General features: G+C 42.2%; 1 pseudogene; it reads right to left on the bottom strand.

Moving 5' to 3' along the window:
• Positions 1–1,372: 1,372 nt before the first annotated feature.
• Positions 1,373–8,920, bottom strand: LOC112832811 (ATP synthase F(0) complex subunit f, mitochondrial pseudogene; annotated as a pseudogene).
• Positions 8,921–19,725: the final 10,805 nt, after the last annotated feature.

Here is a 19,725-nt window from a genome sequence, read left to right as displayed (position 1 = left end):
CAGATGACCCAGAGGAGAAGGAAGCATTTTTGCTGTGTCTGAAAATCTAAGGTGAAGTTTTTACGGCAGGGAGGAAGCTCTCCACCAGATTTTTATGGTTCTGATAATGGAATAATAGGTGATTCACATTACTGGCGCTATAGGCACCAAGACTCTATACAGAAAGAATTACGTCTCCCACCCCTCCTAGCCAGCCAGGGGCTGTTTCCAGGACTACCTGGTTTCTGGTCCATCCTTTTGTGGATAGACTGCAAAAGACATGATGTGTATTACTGTATCACTGTTCGTAATGTAAAGATGCTGTCCATAGGCTGCTAGTCCAGGATACGGGACGGCTGGATTACACACGTCCTTCCGCTAAGCAGGGTGTAGGGCCAGAGGCGGAGTCGATGACTCTCCCCAAACCCTTCCACTGTATTTCCTCCTGGTCAGAGGATGCTGTGTTAACTGCTCATTCCTGAACCTGGCTGATGTAGGGCACACTCAGTACTGTCTGCAGGGAGTAAGCCGATAATGGGAATAAATGTGTAAAATGGCTAGTTGAACAGAATGGGGGGCCGGGGGTGTGGGGCTGGAGAAATGAAGACCACCTGCCCCACTTGAAGCCTTCAAATTCAATTAAAGTGACACTATGTTGACCAAAGTGTATCTGTGGGCTGAATGATTTTCCATTTTGATCTTTGGCAAACTTTGGATAGAAACTGAGATGGAGCATGGCTCCTGAGTGGCCCGTGAAGGGCCTGTAAGTCCACTAAGCTATTGTTTAAAAAGTATGTTAGGTGAAAATAGTATTTTCTCAAATGTATCCTCCTATGCATATTCGAACTGACGCTCAAATCCCAAGAAATGAGCTTGGGGCAGAGTTCAAGGAACTGCGTAAGAAGCAGGATCTTTACGGGGTTAAAACCCCAAATTATGGTATTGAACTCAAAATTGATAGGGCTGGGCAGGGGCTGTCTGGAGCAATGTTTCATATCAGGAAGTGTTTGGGCTTTGATGCTTCCCATCATAAAGTGTGTTTCGGGCTGCAAAGGGGAAGGTGGTAGAAGAAGGCAAGGCTGTACAGCCAGAGTGTGGGGAGGCTTCTGCTCCCACTGTGCCTAGGGCGCCCTGGCCACTGGTCTGGCTGGTTGGACCCTCCAGCAGGCATGAGGGAAAATCCAAAAGGCAGACTGGCCCCAGAAAGTCTCTGGGAGAACTGTTCCAAATGCTGCCTGCTGTCTCTCCCCTGTAGGGAGCAGTGATTTGGATCTCACGTTATCCAAAACTGACAAGAGACGGCGCTTAGACTTTGGTCTATTCTTCTGGGTTCCAGTCTGCCCTCAGTGAAGCTGTCCAAACCATTTCTTTGAAATAAATAACCATCTGGAGATTTTTTTTTTTTTTTTTTTACCAAGTACCAGTCATCTTTTATTGGATGTTAATTCTGAATCAGAATATGAAAGGATTCAAGGGTGCCAGGCAAAGGTCATGGTCAGGAATGCCGAAAGTGCCTCCACACTGGGCCCTCTTCAGCGGTACTTGCGGAGCCGCTCGTGTTTGAGTTCCTTGTAACAACGACAGTAGTTGAAAAGCACATAAGCTGCCAGCACCATAGAAATCCCAGCAACACCCCCTTTCTTCACATTGATATACTTGTTGTAATACCGGTAGTAACCTCTTCGAAATGCTCCAGCAATGCCCTTAGGGGTGAAATCCCGCATCAGTATCCAGCTGGGCAGCTCTCCTAGTTTCACATCCATGAGCTGCTTCTCCTTCAGTGGTACGACTGATGCCATCTTGGAGTCCCGGGTGTCCGCTCTCACCATCTGGAGATTTGAATAGTCTTCCAAACAATTTTACTTTGTAAAGAGAAGGGAAAGGGCACCAGGCAGGCTTTAACATTTTGTCAGCTGATAATAAGAACTTTGATTTTATTCTTTCAGCAATTAAAGACAATGCATGGAGTGTAGCCATGGAAACTTACTGAACTATGACTGAACAATTTTATTCCCCCCGACCTGTGTGGTGGGACTGGGCAGGGCTGACATACGGTAGAACTCCAGATGGTACCCTACACATTGTAGCCTATGTGAAGGTATCTCCCTTTCAATTGTGCAGTGTACAGCCTGAGTGGCCATATGTGTATGACAGCCCTATATGGTAACCCTAGGCATGTATAAGATGGCCTATTAGATCTTTTGTCACAAAGTTTGCTGCCAGATTAAAGACACATTTTACTTGGAAACAGTTGGCTAAACCTCTGAAGGCCTCGAGTTTTCCATAGACTCTTGATCTTTGGGTCTGTTTTACTTGGCTATACACAAACAGCTATGCATATAAATCTTCCCAGCATGTGAAGTTCCTCTAGTGTAAATTATTAGTAAAGATAGCTAAAGCAGGGAAAACCTGGCTCACAAAGTGGCTACATTAGGCAAGAAAAATGATTTGAGGACAGAACGCTTTTAAATCAATTTTTAGTCTTTAAATGACTCCAATCTCCGGCCTCTCCCCACGTTTTGACAAACGGCTCTGGCTTCTTATCCACATCAGTTTATTTGACCTCCTTTTTCCATCAACTACCAAAATGAAAACTCGGCTTCGAGAGTGAGGGAGCAATTTTAAACATCCCTTAGCAATGAGGCAGAACATGTTATAGCCATCAAGTTCTAGTTGTTCATTCTATTTATTGAAAAAAGCCTGTAGCCTGATTTCTTTTATGCGAGTACATTTGAGCAAGCAAAGTTTATAGAGATGACTTATCTCATTACATTAGGAGAGTGATTTGCTATCTCAGCATCTATAAGCAATTTTAACAGACATTTCTGGATGAAGAAAAGCTTTTGTAAATATATGCGAAAGACACGATTTCATCAAGCATTAAATTGGAGGTGCCCTGGAAAAATATTACATTTGTGCATTCAATTAGCTTGATTGTGGCTGAATTTTGTCCACTGAAGGCAGCATTTCTGCAGAAAAACAGAAGCATTCCCTACGTCAGCAGGTTTCCTAAAACAGAAAAGCACACTTTCCCCCTTTGCAAGTCTTCTTTTGCATTTGTGCTGTTCCCAGCTATGCGTCCCTAATCAGGCTGCTCAGTCTTGTTCTCCACAGTAGAGCACAAGGGGAGAGTAAACCGGAAGCCACTTTATTTAGGTGAAATCCAAAGCCAACAATTCCAACCTCAAATAGCCTGTACCCGGTCTACGAGCTTGGCAAGCTCTGGGCAAAAATGGGACGGTCAAGATGGACTCAAGTTCTCCAAACTTTCTTCCTAGTCTCTGCAGGGCCTCTCCCTCCTTCAGGGTCAGTGGGATGCTGTTTAAGCTTTGGTATGGCTGCTAACCCATGTCCCTTTCCTGGATGTGAGTTTATAGGGTCAGCCTTATCTTGGAATGAAAGTTTTGTTTGCCTACTACAGGAATGAGAGGCAGTTGTGTACAAGAGGGCTTTCTTAGACTCCTAAAATCACAGTGAAGAAATGAGCTATTTAGAATGATCACCAGCCCTCCCCCTTCTCCTCCTTGCTGCAGTTGAACAACCTGCTTTCCATTAAGAAGAAATAAACCAGGGGTGCCTTGGTGGCTTAGTCAGTTAAATATCTGCCTTTGGCTCAGGTCATGATCCTGGAGTCCTGGGAGAGAGCCCCGAATGGAGCCCCACATTGGGCTCCCTGCTCAGCAGGGAGTCTTCTTCTCCCTCTCCCTCTGCTCCTCTCACCCACCAACCCGCTGTGCTTTCTCTCGCTCACTCTCTCTCTCAAGTAAATAGATGTTAAAAAAAAAAAAAAAAAAAGGAAGGGCCGCCTGGGTGGCTCAGTCATTAAGCACCTGCCTTCGGCTCAGGTCATGATCCCACGGTCCTGGGATTGAGCCCCGCATCGGCTCCCTGCTCAGCGGGAAGCCTGCTTCTCCTTCTCCCACTCCCCCTGCTTGTGTTCCCTCTCTCTCTGTGTCTCTCTCTGTCAAATAAATAAATAAAATATATTTTTTAAAAATTAAAAAAAAAGAAGAAATAAACCAGAAAAGGCATAGTATGTCAACGGAACCTGGCTGTGGGGGTGGCTGTTATTTTTAAACAACAGGTGATGACAAATGGAACTTTCCTAGCTATAATCCATTATAGCCCAAGGCTATTATACTTGCAAGCACATTTCTAAATATTAATTAAGAATTAGGAAGGAGTTTGGATCAGGAATTGAGAAATGTTTCTAATAAGTTTTAGGTTTTTATGTCAGAGAGTTTGCCAGATTTCAAATTTTACCATGGATTCTTGAGTTTGGGAGAACCAACTTGGTCTTAATGGATCACCTTGGTTCTTTTTTTTTTTTTTAAGGTTTTATTTATTTATTTGACAGAGAGAGAGAGCGAGCTCAAGCAGGAGGAGCAGGAGAGGGAGAAGGAGAGTCCCTGCTGAGTAGGGAGCCCAGTGCAGGACTAGATCCCAGGATCCTGCGATCATGATCTGAGCTGAAGGCAGACAATTAACCGACTGAGCCACCCAGGCACCCCGATCACCTTGGTTCTAGTAGATATGAACTCATATATGACAAGACAGGTTTTAAAGAAGATTTATTATTATTGTTATTATCATTATTTTAGAGAGAGAGAGAGCACGTGCAAGCATGAGCAAACAGGGGAGGGGCAACGGGAGAGGGAGAGGGAGAGAATCTCAAGTAGACTCCACGCTGAGTGTGGAGCCCGACCCAGGGCTCAATCGCATGACCCCGAGATCATGCACTGAGCTGAAATGAAGAGTTGGATGCTTAACCAACGGAGCCACCCAGATGGCCCTTGACTAGAAAGACTTTTAAAGTCTAGCGTTGAGCAGGTAATATGGTACTTCTTTCACTGACTCATTCATTGACTTATTAATTCAGTGAACAGATATACCTACCATGTTCTGGTGACTGAACTAAACACTGGAGATTAAAGAACAAGGCAACACTGGCCATGTAGAATGAAAGGGCTGAGATTGAGGAAGGCAAGGTGATGTGCTTGGCGGCCCATAGTAGCTGATCCTCCCCAGGGTGAAACATCTGGAAGATTTCTGGGAGAGGCAATCCTCAAAGCAGGATTTATTAGGGGGGGGGTCGTGGTGGTGGTAGTGTTTTCTTGTTATTTTTGTTTTGTTTTGTTTTTTGTTTTTTTGATGTATAATAATTGTAGAAAGCTGGAAAATAAAGAAAAGCATAAAGAAGAAAATCAACTTCAACCACAACCAATTATTGTTAACATTTTGGCAGGATGACCTATTTGAGAATTAGCTCTTCCTTCCTTGGCAGTAAGCACATCAAGAAAGAGAGGCAATTTTTCCTCCTCCTCAAGAGGGAGGGCTGGGCTTTAAGCAGTGAAAATCAGGCTTTCCTTACTGAAAGAGTTAAGTGGCTTTTGATTTTTCAAAGTCTAGTTCAAGCAGATGTAGGCCTGGATTGTTCTGGGTGATAGTTCTGGGTGAAGGGAAGAAGCAAGTATCCTATCCCTGGGCCAGCTGGCTCTCCAGAGACTGAGCGGGACAGTGTTCGGGTGATAGGGATGGTGTCTGGCTCCCACACAGTGCATGAGAGTGTCTGAAGCTCTGAGGGGGGGTCAAAAACTGCCCACAACAGTATTGGTTATCTCTGGGAATGTCTCGGTGACTGCGTGCGGTGCATAGTGAATGAGGCCCTGCCCAATGTTGAAATCTTTTTTCCAGTCTTCACCTGATTTTATCCACGTCTTTCCTCAATTACCAGAAGAGCTCAGGCCCCATGGTGAATTGCTGGAAGGGAATCTTTTTCATGTTTAATTTCTGACTTCTTTTTCTCTCTCTCCCTCTTTCTCCCTCCCTCCCTTCCTTCTTTCCTTCCTGGCATTTTATGATCTACATAATATATCCCAGATAAATCATAGGAGGTATTCCTGACCCCTCGGAGCTCTATAATTTAATTCTAACTTTATGCTTTGAAGAGGCGAAATTAGTTTAATTTTGTAAATCAGTAAGGAAAACAGGATCCTATTAGAGTCATAAAACAAGAGAAGAAAAATGAAGGATGTGCTCTGGATATCATATTCCAGGTTGCTAGAAAAAAAAAAATAACAGAAAGTGATTTCAGAGCATAGATTTAAAAAAAGGAAGATGTAGAATCAAAACTTTTCAGCTGGGCGCCTGGGTGGCTCAGTTGGTTAGGCGACTGCCTTCAGCTCAGTTCATGATCCTGGAGTCCCGGGATCGAGTCCCACATCGGGCTCCCTGCTCAGTGGGGAGTCTGCTTCTCCCTCTGACCCTCACCCCCTCTCATTCTTTCTCTCTCTCAAATAAATAAATAAATAAAATCTTTAAAAAAAAAAACTTTTCAGCTTATCGGTGAGATAACTGCCAGTTCTTTTAATACGAAGTCTCTATGTAGTTACTATCCGGCCTCTAATATTAATAAATACAGAGTCAGATAAGGTGTGTCCGTCTTGTTCCCAGCCTCCAAACCTCACATGGAAATTCAGACCTGGCTAATCCCTGGTTTCAGACCTATGCTGGCCTGAGCATGGTATATTTACCCGGATGTGTCTCCTGCAGGTCCTGGGAACCTGGTGGCCTCTGTACTGCTCTGGGAAGGAGTAAGCTATTCCTGGGGCTCAGGCTCTGTCCCCAGCACTGTACCTGGCTCTGATAACCCTGGCCTGGTAGGAGCTGAGATCGTTATAACTCGTCTTCTGCCCCGGTCAACTGACCTCATCTCCCAGCTACCCTAAGCCCTGGGTTTACGTGATCCTTCTCCCTACATCCTGGAAACATTCCTTCCAATCCCAGTCCGACTTTGCTCAGTTCCTTAATGAATGTCCATGTAACAGGGGCAGCCATCTTTGAAGGATGAGCTCTGCCCAGATTGGAATATTCCCTTTATCTGAGCACTACTGTCTGCTTCCATTGTTACAGTTAACTATTTGCCTCTACTTAGAACACATTCCATGGTCCCTTGCTTGCTTTGCCTTACTATAAATAACCAGCCAAGCAATGATAAATTCAGAGATGGTAACACAATTTGTTTATTTGGCACAAAAACATGTTACACAAGTTCAGAGATGAAAGAATTACTTTTTCCTCTCTTCTCTCATCCTCCACCTACTGCTCTACCAGGAACTCCTCCCTTAACATTAGTCTTTGCATTAAGACATTGCCTCCATGCAAACATATTAATTGGGAGGGGTGGTTCTAATTAATCTCTTAGCGTACTTTATAGCCATTTATCATTTCTTTGAAAGAGAATGTGGCTCTTAAAGAATGGGGATGTGGGATGTGAGGGTTTTTTTTTCCTTTTACTGTTTTTATTTTGCACTAGAAACAACAACAACCAGTAATATACTGATTTTCTTCATATTAGTATGGATTTTAGGAAATTATTGCTTTTTCCCCCCCTGGAGAACTAACCTATAGACAAAAAAAAAAGTAGTACCACATTGTAAAATCTGTAAATCCCAGAAGTCAACAGCTTGAAGACAATCCCCAGGGGAGGGAAGAAAACAAGTGTCATGAGAGATGAGACAAGCATATATAGGAAAAGCATGCTAGGGGAGTGACTGTTTCAACGCCACTCACCCAGACAATAGGTACTCTTTTTCTCCTGGCACCCTCTGTCACCACCTTGATGGGGTCATTTTTGGTCTATGGTCTGCAGAACCCTTTTCAACTGACACAGGAGTTGCTTTGAGGAGAGGTGCAATGAGAAAGTACGGATAATAATCAAAATCCAAACTCAGGGAAGAACACACAGTGAAAAGGAAACCCAGAAATGTCAGCATTTTGCTACTTGAACCAACTGCTTCCACTGGACCCAAGAGGGAGTCTGAAAAACATCTGAGAGTTCAAATCAGCATATATCTCATGTCCCTACAAACCCTAGAGGGTTACTTTGCTGACTCGATGGTGATCAGCTTATGCCCTGAAGCAACAGAGATGGGTACCAAGACTACCAAAGTTAAAAAAAAAAAAAAAAAGGTGGAAATTGTGTTTCCTCAGAAATGAATTGGCTTTGAAACTGCCTGTTCTCCTGGTCTAGCAAGCCCTTTCTCCCACATTGCTGCAGGTTTTATTGCCTTACACTTGAAATAAAAAACCTCAAAAAAATTTGAGGTATGAGGACTGGGCAGTCCTGAGAGGACAGGGGGTCTGAAAGTGCAGTAGTCAGCACAGGCTGTGCTCCCCTTGTACCCCAAGAACCTATTCCTGAGCTGTCTGAAGTCCTTTGCAAGCCTGGTAACCACTCACTATCCCACTGGAGCAGCGTAAGAGAGTGTGAGCTCTTCAGTACTGCACAGATACGAAATGTCCATGAATTTAAAAAACAAAATCACTGTTATGTTGGGCTGTTTCCCCCATCCCAATTTTAGTAGGATATGGCTATGGCCATGCGGCTCCTAGGAGCTCTGAGACCATCTGGTTGGTGGGCACTGTCACCAGCACTTAAGTAGGGAGTGTGCAGTAGGAACCCTGCACATTAGGGCTGTCAGCGTCTGCCAGTGGGCTGTAAATGAAGAGCAGGCTGCCTCCTCTTGGCTGGAGGGATCCTGTGGGGTGGGCATGGATCTCAGATTCAAACTGCAGGAGCTGCTGGCCCATGAAGCCAAAGTTGGGCTAGATCTTCACGAGGTAAGCCACACAGATGGTAGTTGAACGGGAGATCCCAGCCTCACAGGGGACCAGGATCCTGCTTCCCGTTTCACCGACATGGTCAGTGAAGTCCAGTGCTTCCTAAAAGTGGGAGCTAAGTCAGCCACGTGGCTGTCTTCTACCGGGATCCATTTATTGTGCACGTGGGTCATGCAGGCCTTGGATGTTCACCGCGAGACGTTCAGCAGGGCCGTGACGTGCAGGTGGGCGAGCAACTGGCACTTGGATACACCGTGGGCACTTCCAAGGTAGAGGACAGTAAGCTTTTCGGCCACAGCTGATGTCCAGCACAGGCTTTGCACACTGACTGCTGAGCGTTCTCTCGTGAAGTGGGTTTTACACCCACGCAACAATCAAGACATTCCGAGTAGGAAGTCTCACGCGTCGCTTTGGGGAAGTACGCCTGCGAGCCAGCGGCCGACGGAGTGCCGAGTAGGGTGCCCGCAGGGCCGTCCTCACGCAGCGTCAAGCCGCCACGCAGCCGCCACGCAGCCGCCGTCCTCCAGACGCCCTGTTGGGCAGCACGGAGTGCGCAGACTCCGCGCCGCCGGCCGCCATCGTTCCGAGAGGAGGTTGGCTGGCAGCGAGAGGCACACGTTCCGGTCGGTTGAAGCCAGCTGGGCCGCTGTCGAGCGCTGCGAGGCGCGCGGGTGCCCTCGGCCGGGGTGCCGGCTGGGAGGCCCAGGAGGGCGAGCTGCGGGGCCGCAGCCACCCACGGGGTCCTTCCCGCCCCTTGCGTTGCCGCGCGTCGGAAGCCGGGCCGGGAGTCTTGAATGAGGTATGAGCGTAACAAAACGTGCAGCATAACTGCAAACTAAGTCGAAGTAAGACATTTAACTGGAAGGGCCAGTTAAGATGGGTCGTTAATATACTTCTGGTGTATTTTATAATGGAACTCTGGCTTAGATACCACAGGTTTCGAGGACTCCTCCTCAGAGATGAGTTAAGTATATCACCAGCACCCCTCCCCCCCCACCTTTAAGAATCCAGGTGTGAGGGTGCCCAGTGGTTGCGCAGTGTCTGGAGGCAGCAAGTCCCTGGTGAGGAGGCCATGGGGCACTTAGGATGATTGGCTCATCCGCAGCACGGTTCTGTTTCCCTTGAACCCCATTGTGAGCCTGGGAGTTCACGTAAGCTGAATTCTTTCCCGGGAGTCTCCCCACTGCTCGATGGGTCTGCCCCCCCCCCCCCGGGAATAATACTATTTACCTCATAGGGTTGTGATGATTAAATGACATAATTCAGGTGATGTCCCTAGCATAGTCCTTGGTATAGTGGAAGTATTTAATCAAATAAATCAATTTCAAATATAATCAGGTAGACGGTATATAAATAATACCATACAATATTATTAGAGAGTTGTCTCTCAGAGACCCAGGAGAGGCTTTCCACTGTATGGTATTTGCACAGGGCAGTGGACTGTAGTTTCAGGGGTCCCAAGTGGCTTGTTCCCCTTCTGTGGCCTGTTTCCATTTGGGAATTTCGCCTCCATGGTTCTCTTGGCTTTTTCTCTTGTCATATAGTTAGCTTGGAACGTGCCTCCTACTTCATTCCTTCCTGTCTGAAAACACATCACAAGACCTGACTATACAAGCCCATCTAGGAAGTGTACAGTGTTTGGATCTTAGTATAGATGAATTTATTTTGTAGCTAACATCATTCACATTCTTGGCAGTGAGACAGGATCCCTCCCCCACTTTTTTCTTTCCTTCATGCTTCCATCAACTTTGGACCCTATCAAGTTGGTGAATATATGTTAGCTGATGTTGAGTAGGAAATGTTTTGTGATGGCCAGTCGCTCCTGTTGTGAAAATCATTTAACTTGATGACCTAACACAGATTGGTTTTTCTTTCTTTAATTTTAATTCCAGTAGAGTTAGTGTACAGTGTTACGTTAGTATCAGGTGTACAATATAGTGATTCAGCAATCCCATACATTACTCATTGCTCATCAAGATAAGTGTACTCTTAATCTCCTTCACCTATATTATCCATTTCACATCCACCTCCACTCTGGCAACTACCAGTTTGTTCTCGAGAGTTAAGTCTGTTTTTTGGCTTGTCTCTTTTTTCTTTGTCCATTTATTTTGTTTCTTAAATTGAGTAAAATACGAGTGAAATCATATGGTAGTTGTCTTTCCTCTGACTAACTTATTTCACATACCATTATACCCTCTGGATCCATCTGTGTTGTTCCAAATGGCAAGATTGCATTTTTTTTATGGCTGAATAATATTCCATTGTATTTATATACCACGTCTTCTTTATCCATTCATGTGTGGAGGGATGGTTAGGTTGCTTCCATATCTTGGCTATTGTAAATAATGCTGCAGTAAACATAGGGATACATTTATCTTTTTGAATTAGTGTTTTGTATTCTTTGGGTAAATACCCAGTAGTGGAATTACTGGATCATATAGTAATGCTATTTTTAAATTTTTGAGGAACCTCCATGCTGTCTTCCGTAGTGGCTGTAACAATTTGCATTCCTATGAACAGTGCAGTTTGGTTCCTCTCTCTCCACATCCTTGCCAACACTTGTTTCTTGTGTTTTTCATTTTAGCCATTCTGACACGTGTGAGATGATATCTCATTTTGGTTTGATTTTGTATTTCCCTGATAATGAGTGATGGTGAGCATTTTTTCATGTGTCTGTTGGCCATCTGAATGTCTTCTTTGGAAAAATGTTCATGTCTTCTGCCCATTTTTGATTGGAGTGTGTGTGTGTTTGTTGAATTGTAGCAGTTTTTTATATATTTTGGGTAATAACCCTTTATCAGATATGTAATTTGCAAATACCTTCTCTCATTTAATAGTATTTTTGTTTTGTGGATTATTCTTTTGCTGTGCAGGAGCTTTTAATTTTGATGTAGTCCCAGTAGTGTATATTTGCTTTTGTTTCCCTTTCCTCAGGAGACATCTAGAAAAATGTTGCTAAGGCTATTATCAGAGAAAGTACTGCCTGTGCTCTCTCCTAGGATTTTTATGCTTTCAGGTCTCACATTTAGGTCTTTAATCCATTTTAAGTTTATTTTTGTGTATGGTGTAAGAAAGTGGTCCAGTTTCATTCTTTTGCATGTTGCCATCCTGTTTTCCCAACACCATTTGTTGAAGAGACTCTCTTTTTCCCATTGCATATTCTTGCCTCCTTTGTCAAAGATCAAACCAGTTCCTTTAGGGAGAGGAGTTAAGGGCTTACTTTCTGGAAACATGTGACAATGACTGCAATTAAATAATGGTAGTAAAAGCTGTAGGAAATATCAAGCTGCCCAGATTCTGGGGAGTTTGGTACCACAAGATCAGAAAACATGGAAAAGGCCAGGAAGCCATCAGAGCGTGTTTTCTATTCTGCATGGACATGTTAAACCAGCATGGTGAATCTTAATTTTCAGAGGTACCTCTTAGGCTTGTTCTTGTGACCAAGTCCCTTTGAGTCACTACTGGGGACATCACATGTGTTATATATAATCCAGGAGCAGTTTTCTTGATTGAAACTTCTATAATCGTATGTGTACAGGTTCCGTGCCTCAAAAATGTATACATAAATTATTTATAGGAAATGATATCTACAGTGATGGTCCTTCTTGTACCTGTCCTCACCTCCTTTCCTGGAGCTGGCTCTTACTGAGGCTAGGTTGTAGAAGGAGGCCTGTGGAGGACTTCCCTGTTCGCTCAGTAACATATAAGAAGGTTTGCTAGTGGCAGTTAACCTTTTCCGAATATAGGGTTTGATTGCCTTTTAGTCCTCTCCATTTTCTCCATTCTCTGGACTTGTACATAGACAAGAGGATACTTGCTCCATGTATATCGAAGGAGAGCTATGGAGGGGTTTTGGGGAGAGAGAAGGGAGTGAAGGAGTAAAAGACAAGGAAGAGCAAAAGAAGGCAATAGGGCAAGGTGAAGAGAAGGGAGAGTGGACATCTTTTTCAGGGTGTCTGCACAGAGCTGGGGACTAAAAACCATTTGTATGAGCCCATGAGCCAAATTGAGGAAATTAGAGAAGAAACCCCCAAATCTCTCTCACCAGAAAGGCTTTCTATTAGTTAGAATATATTGCTTGAACATGGAGTAAGTAGCTGTTTGAATGTTTTTTCTGGAATTTATGTTGGTATTTGATAGGTTAAGATTAAGAATTTATTCTCTAATCCACAATAAGGGACTTGATGTAGAGATTTTGTACATTCTGAGGTTTTTTTTTTTTTTTTTTAACGTAAATCAGTTTACTACCAGGACCTTTGTTTTGTCAATTAATCCACAGTAGCTAGCTAATAAGAGCAGTATTTTCTTGAACTTATTCTGTGCCAGGCACTGTGTTGTGTTTGATACAGCTTATGACATTTAATTTTATGGTATGCCTAAGAAGTAGGCTATCATGAGTCCATTTGACTTAGAGAGCTGAGGTTCAGAGAGGTTAAGCAACTTTCTCAAAGTTGTACAGCTAGTGAGAGACAGAGCCCAAATATCTTATTCTAATACCTTTGTTGGTAATCAGTGCACTCTGCTGCCTCTGCAGTAGAATTTTAATAAAAATGGAAGAAAAGTCCATCCATTAATTGTGTGTGTGTGTGTGTGTGTGTGTGTGTGTGAATTGGGAAAAGACTCAACCTTTTTTAAACTTAAACTTTTGATTTTAGGATAGTTTTAGATTTACAAAATTATTGTGAAATAATACAGAGTACCTGTATTCTCTATACCCAGTTTCTCTTTTTATTAACAACTTACATTAGAATGATGTGTTTGTCATAATAAATAAACCAACATTGATATATTATTATTAACTAAAGTCCATAGCTTATTCAGATTTCCTCTTACATCTTTCTTCTGTTCCAGGTTCCCAACTAGGATATCACACGACATTTAGTAGTCCTGTGGCAGTTTCTCAGACTTTTTTGTTTTTGGTTACCTTGACAGTTTTGAGGATTACTTGTCAGAAATTTTGTAGAATGTCACTCAGTTGGAACTTGTCTGATGTTTTTCTCATGATTAGGTTGGGTAATATATTTTTGGAGGAAGACTGCAGAGGTAAAATGCTATTTTTTTCTTTCTTTTTTTTTTTTTTTAAAGGTTTTATTTATTTATTTGACAGAGAGAGAGCGAGAGCAGGAACATAAGCAGGGGGAGTGGCAGAGGGAGAAGCAGGCTTCCCGCTGAGCAGGGAGCCAGATGCGGGGCTCGACCCCAGGACCCTGGGATCATGACCTGAGCTGAAGGCAGATGCTTAACTGACTGAGCCACCCAGGCACCCTAAAATGCTATTTTCATCATCTTATATCAAGGGTCATCCTGTCAACATGACTTATCACGGTTGATGTTAATGTTGATCATCTTGCTAAGGTAGGGTTTGTCAGGTTTCTCCCTGTAAAGTTATTCTTTTCTTCTGTTTCCATGCTGTCTCTTAAAGAGCTGGGAGTTATGTGCCACCTCTTTGAGGATAGAGTATCTACACAAGTAATTTGGAATTTGTCACAGTGAATTTGTCTCGTTTCCTTATTTATTTATTCTTATATAGTCATTAATTTATGTCAGTATGGATTCATGGATATTTATTTCATACTTTGGGTTATAATCCAATACAGCTTTATTTTATTGCTCAAATTGTTTTAGCTGTGGCTACTGGGAGGTCTTTCAGCTGGCTCCTGTGTCCCTGCAATACATCAGAATTTTTTTGGAGCACTTTCTTACTCTCTGGCACTACAAGATGCTTCAGGATCATCTGGTGTATTTCCTGCTCCAGTCCTTGAATCTGCCATTTCTCCAAGCAGCCCTGGTTTCCTTCCCTGGAGAATTAGTATTAGAAACCAAGATATGCGCATAAGTGTGCTCATTGCTGTTGGAATGTCATTGCTTCTAGGTCCTCTCAGCTGGAAGAGCAAGGAAATATATGTGTGTATACTAACTTGTGTATGTACACATCTATACATTTTTCTATATGTAACCATCTGTATGTATGTTAAACTAAACATGAGTTCATATTAGTATCTCCAGCTCTATTATTACATGGATCATTCTAACTTCCTTCCCTTGTTCATCTGTAAATGCTCACTCTAACAGTGAGAAATCTGGTTCCTGCCATTTACCATTCATTTACTTAATTGTTCAATTCTAGTATAGTTATAGCAATATGAGAATTTTTGATTCAAATCTCCAAGGAAAACAGCATTACCAACTGGAGTACAGTGCTGTGTGCAGTTCCTTTTCACTTTGGTGTTATAGATTCTACTTATTTCCAAAGTTGCTTGAGTCAGTACCATTTACCCCCACCCCCTTCAATGAGGTTCACACATTTGTAATATAGTTAATATAGTTGGTTTGTCACATTTTGTATTCCATTCTGGGATCCTCTGTCCTCCTAAGTAATTTTTTTCTAATTTTCATCTTGTTTACAGTAACACAGAGAAGAGTTTCAACACCCCCAGAATTCACTGCACTTCATCTACTCAACTTCACCTTCCTAGCTCCTGACAACCACTGATCTGTTTACTAGTTTTATAGTTTTGCCTTTCCAGAATTTCATATAATTGGAATCATACAAGTAGGTAGCTTTTTTAGGCTGACTTCTTTCCTTTAGCAGTATGCATTTAAGAATTACCCATGTCTTTTCATGTCTTGATGGCTATTTCTTTTTATCACTGGGTAGTATTCCATTGTCTGGATGAACCACGGTTTATCCATTTACCTGTTAAAAAGGACGTGTTGGTTGCTTCCAATCCATGCAGATATTTGTGGGAATATAAGTTTCAGCTCATTTAGATAAATACCTAGGAGTACAATTGCTGAGTCATATGGTGAGACTTTAATTTTGTAGGAAACAGCCAAACTGTCTTTTAAGATGGTGCACCATTTTGTATTCCCATCAGCAGTGAGTGAGTGTTTCTGTTGCTCTGTATCTTTGCCAGCATTTGGTGTTGTCAGTTTTTTTGGATATAGTCATTGTAATAGTTGTGTAGTAGTATCTTGTTTTTATTTGCGGTTCCCTAATGACAAATGATATTGAGCACATTTTCTGTGTTTGACGTCTGTATATCTTCTTTGGTGAGGTGTCCAGATCTTTGCCTGCTTTTTATTCTGCCTTTTTTTTTTAATTGTTGGCTTTTAGGGTTCTTTCATATTTTGGATATATTACAGTGTTTATATATATACTGCAAATATTTTCTTTCAGTCCATCTTCTCATTTTCTTTCCAGTCTTCCAGGCTTGTCTTTTCATTTTCTTAACAGTGTCTTTCACAGAGCAGAAGTTTTAATTTTAATGAAGTCCAACTTACCAATTTTTTCTTTCGTAGACTGTGCTATTGATGTTGTATTTAAAAACTCATTACCAAACCCAAGGTCATGTAGATTTTCTCTTATGTTTTCTTCAAGAAGTTTTTATATTTTTTCCATTTCACATTTAGGCCTATGATCCATTCTGAGTCAGTTTTTATGTAAGGTGTAATGTCTGTGTCCAGGTTCATCTTTTTTGTATATGGACATTCAGTTGTCCTAGGACCATTTGTTGGAAAGCCAACATATATTTTATTAGAAAAACATTTCTGTCCAGTTTGGGGAACTAGAGTGCTGTGGAGGCAGGCTTTGAAAACTCTGGCCTAGTCACTGAAGTCTTCCTGTAACCTCCATATGCCGTTTTCTTTTCACCCATCTTCCTGTCAAATCAAATGCTGCCTGCTGCCTACTGAAGATAACTACAAAGACTGTTATTTCAATGCACAAGAGAGGAATTGCTGTCTGCGTGTGTCAGAGACAGTAAAGTCCCTTTGGGAGGGGAGTTTGTAGAGGAAGAGGCAGTGGTTGGAGAGCCTCTATTTTATCCTTGAAGATAGAAAACTCTTAAGATGGATAGGATTTAATTAACATACTTTTGAAGCAAACATCTCTTAGGAAAAATACAGAATTATGCAGTACATACATACACCTGCATGTGTGTGAGTGCACACACACACGCACGCACGCACACATACAGCCTTTTTTCTAAAGCTTGGCATTCTTTAAGAGCACCATCAATACCTTTTTCCAGGTCTTGGAGAGAGCCAGACAGACGCTCTCCATCATCACATGCCCCATCCTCAGGGAAGTGAGGAGCAGATTTTCATAACTGTGATGTATGTTACAACATTAAATATGATAGCGTGTGAAATTAGCTACATACTTCACAATCCCGTTTATTTAGAGATGGTGTGAAAATCAGACGTACATTTATTATTTTGCTTGTGATGAATTGAAAAATGAAGAAGAATGCCATCTTGTGGGCATCTCTGTTACTACCACATCTCATCAGATCTTGGTGGAAGTCCATCAAACCTAGAGAACCGGTCTGTATAGGAACGCATCTCTGTCTGATGTATCAGCTGAGGGCAACTGATTAAAGACCTCTCTTAGTTCTTTTACCTCTATTGAATCATTCTATGGACTTTTATTTTCATAAATTACTAAAAGGTACTTCCTGATAACCTGTAAAGTCAGTCATGGAGGGGTACTGACATTGGCATTTATAATAAAAAATGGCATATTATCAGTTCCTTTACATACTCTCATTCCATTTTGTATAAGCAGTTTGGCTGACAAGCCTCCTAGTACATGAACCCACAAGGAATGGGAATTTCAGAAATTTCCAGGGAGGATGTTTTGTATTCAGCATTATATTGAGTTTGGTTGTGGTTTTCAGTTGGTACTAGTCTTGTCTTAAAGAGTATGGTTGTTATTTATTTGTCAGTATGGGAAAAGAACCAGGACAGACCACTCAGTAATAAGACAGAAGTTTTAGTAGCAATTCAGGACCACTGAGTCAGATGGTGGACTCCAGACCAAGATAGGGAATTGGATGCTGGGAAGCTCTTTGGCAAGATGGAGCCAGGGAAGACAGATCATGTTACTTATTGCTGAGAGACCCCCTCCTAATTCCAGGTTTACTGTTTTTTTTTTTTACCGTGAGACCTTGGGCAGATCCCTTCATCTCACTGGGATTTTTTTCTTTTCAATCTGTGAAATGACAACTTTGAAATGTATATTCCCCAGTGTCTCTTCAAGGCCTGAAATTTGATGTATCAAAGAGGGCCACATTTCATTCAAACCCAGGTTTCCTGATTAAGGATGGGATTTATCACAAAGATACTTATTTTTTTTAATGTTTTATTTATTTATTTGACAGAGAGAGACACAGCGAGAGAGGGAACACAAGCAGGGGGAGTGGGAGAGGGAGAAGCAGGCTTCCCGCTAAGCAGGGAGCCTGATGCAGGGCTCAATCCCAGGACCCTGGGATCATGACCTGAGCTGAAGACAGATGCTTAACGACTGAGCCACTCAGGCGCCCCAAGATACTTACTTTTACTGAGCTTTTAAGGAGATATTCCGAAGCCATGGAAATAGTTTATATTTTACATTGTAACAAATTACATCAATACTTGAATATAATTACTCCTTCATTATTGTTCTCCTCACTTTGTTCCTATAACCCTTATATGATGAGATATCAGAGAAAAGGCACACTCACTTCAAGTACTGAGGCCGCTGGGCCCTTGCTGCATTGGAGATATATTCTCCTTGTAGATGCATGCATTTGACATTGCAGCATTTTAAGATATCTCAGGCAGTGATGGGTGACATTATCCATCTAGCCTGCAGCTACTATATCAACCTCATGCTGTCAGTATCTGACAGTAGTGTTGATTCTAGGGAAAGAAACCATCCCTTCCATGGCCAGCTGAAGGACATTTGGGATGGGTGTCATTTCATGAAGACTTCTCTGTTTACCAGTTACTAAGGAACATTGCTTTGCATTTCTGTTTAACTGTGTGTGTATATTTTAAGAGTTCTCATAATTTAAGAACTCTCATACATTCCTGTTTGCTTAAGTGAATGCACTTTAAAATTTTCTGGGGGAAGAGGAGGGTCCAGAATCCAACAAGATAGTAGAAAGTTCAACCCTACATTGCATCTTATCTTTGTCAAAATTATGCTGCTGTGGAGGGGGTGGTGCCTGGGTGGCTCAGTTGGTTAAGCGTCTGCCTTCGGCTCAGGTCATGATCCCAGGCTCCTGGGATTGAGCCCACGTCGGGCTCCCTGCTTAGCGGGGAGCCTGCTTCTCCCTCTCCCTCTGCCTGCCTCTCTGCCTACTTATGCTCTCTTTCTATCTCTCTGTCAAAGAAATAAATAGAATCTTTAAAAAAAATTAGGCTGCTGTGGATTGCTAAATGTGCCCTTTAAAAAAAAAGTGTGGAACAGAAATCGTGCTGATGGCATTTTACCACAAGAGAGCGCTCTAACAAAACACCTCACAGCTCAAAAATCTACATCGGCCTCCTCAAACATTTACATGCTACAATTTCTAGCTAGTCTTGTGGCATAAAGCTCAATGTCACAAATATTGTTTCAAACTTTATGAAAAGAGATTTTTTTAAGAGTGTTGAGAGCTTGGGAAGTGAACCCTGAGCGTAAGTTAAACTACTTTGTTTACCTGGAGAGGCTTTACAATTCCTCCATCAATTTCCAAGAAGGGGGCAAAAGAGTTTAAAAACCTTTACTGTCTTTAATGACAGACCAAACAACACAAATTCAGAAACACTTTAGGAACATTTCCATTTCCATTTCCAAACTAGGTCTTTTATGGATTATCTTCCCAAGAATTTGGAGTCTAGATATATGATTGAAAAAAACAACAACAACAAAAGAAAACAACCAAACAAATCCATTCTCCAATCTAGATAGAACTGTCAGAGAAAGTGCTATGTTACCTCTCCCAGAATACAGACAGTAGAGGAAGAAAGTAGGGGAAAGGCTATGTGATAGTCTTTGAAATAAATTAAAACACCTGGACTGCATTTCCCTAGTGGACAGATAATACTTGAGGGCATTATTGCCAACAATGAATATCCTTTACACTTAAACAATCTTTACTGATAATAAAATAATTAGAAAAATTTATGGGCATGTGTGCTATTACTAACATGGCTTTGCCTAAAGGAGATTCAGATGTTTATTCACCGATATTACAAGATTCTCCCTCCCCCCCTTTTCAGATGACATGTTTATACTTAAGCAGCACTTCTAAATTTTTAATAGAGATGAAGAGATTCCATTTAATTAGGTAGAGTGACTTGTTTATGTTCAGG

Source organism: Callorhinus ursinus, unplaced genomic scaffold (assembly GCF_003265705.2).
Source record: "Callorhinus ursinus isolate GAN/ISIS: 27379988/994484 unplaced genomic scaffold, GSC_fseal_2.0 scaffold25, whole genome shotgun sequence".
NCBI lineage: Eukaryota > Metazoa > Chordata > Mammalia > Carnivora > Otariidae > Callorhinus > Callorhinus ursinus.
This window is presented reverse-complemented; position numbering and strand designations above follow the sequence as displayed.